The sequence below is a fragment of the Sinocyclocheilus anshuiensis genome, unplaced genomic scaffold (genome assembly GCF_001515605.1).
Source record: "Sinocyclocheilus anshuiensis isolate Anshui unplaced genomic scaffold, SAMN03320099.WGS_v1.1 scaffold1546, whole genome shotgun sequence".
NCBI lineage: Eukaryota > Metazoa > Chordata > Actinopteri > Cypriniformes > Cyprinidae > Sinocyclocheilus > Sinocyclocheilus anshuiensis.
The window spans coordinates 462,833-463,232 of record NW_015547737.1 but is presented as its reverse complement, the minus strand read 5'-3'; the positions used below and the strand labels follow the sequence as shown (position 1 = coordinate 463,232).

At 18.2% G+C, this 400-nt stretch overlaps 1 protein-coding gene across 1 annotated transcript in view; it reads right to left on the bottom strand.

The window, feature by feature from the left end:
• LOC107704429 (rho guanine nucleotide exchange factor 18-like) overlaps nucleotides 1–400 on the bottom strand; it is a 41,986-nt gene that overhangs the window by 36,154 nt on the left and 5,432 nt on the right. The gene's annotated exons all lie outside the window — the stretch shown is intronic.

The window sequence follows — 400 nt, the reverse complement described above, 5'->3', positions numbered from 1 at the left end:
CAGTGAATATAATTTGATGAATTTTAATGTAATTATTTAATTTGTTTAATTTTAATTTATTTTAAAATCTAATTTAACTATAGATTAATTATTATCATATATATATATATATATTAAAAACATTTATTCTAATTTAATTGAGGAAAGACCAGAGATAAAAAAAAAATTATATGTTTTTACTTTTTTGTGTGCATTTCCTAATTATTTTATTCTAATCTTTACTCTAATTTTGCTGAAATATATACTATAGGAAAACCATAAAAATATAACCTGGACAATTCTTAGTGAGAGACCTTTTAAGTCCTAAAAATATAAACATTTTACAATATATTAGCCATTTAACCAAAATAATTAGATATATCTAGTATATCAGCTGATCAAGGTTTTTTTTTTTTTAAAA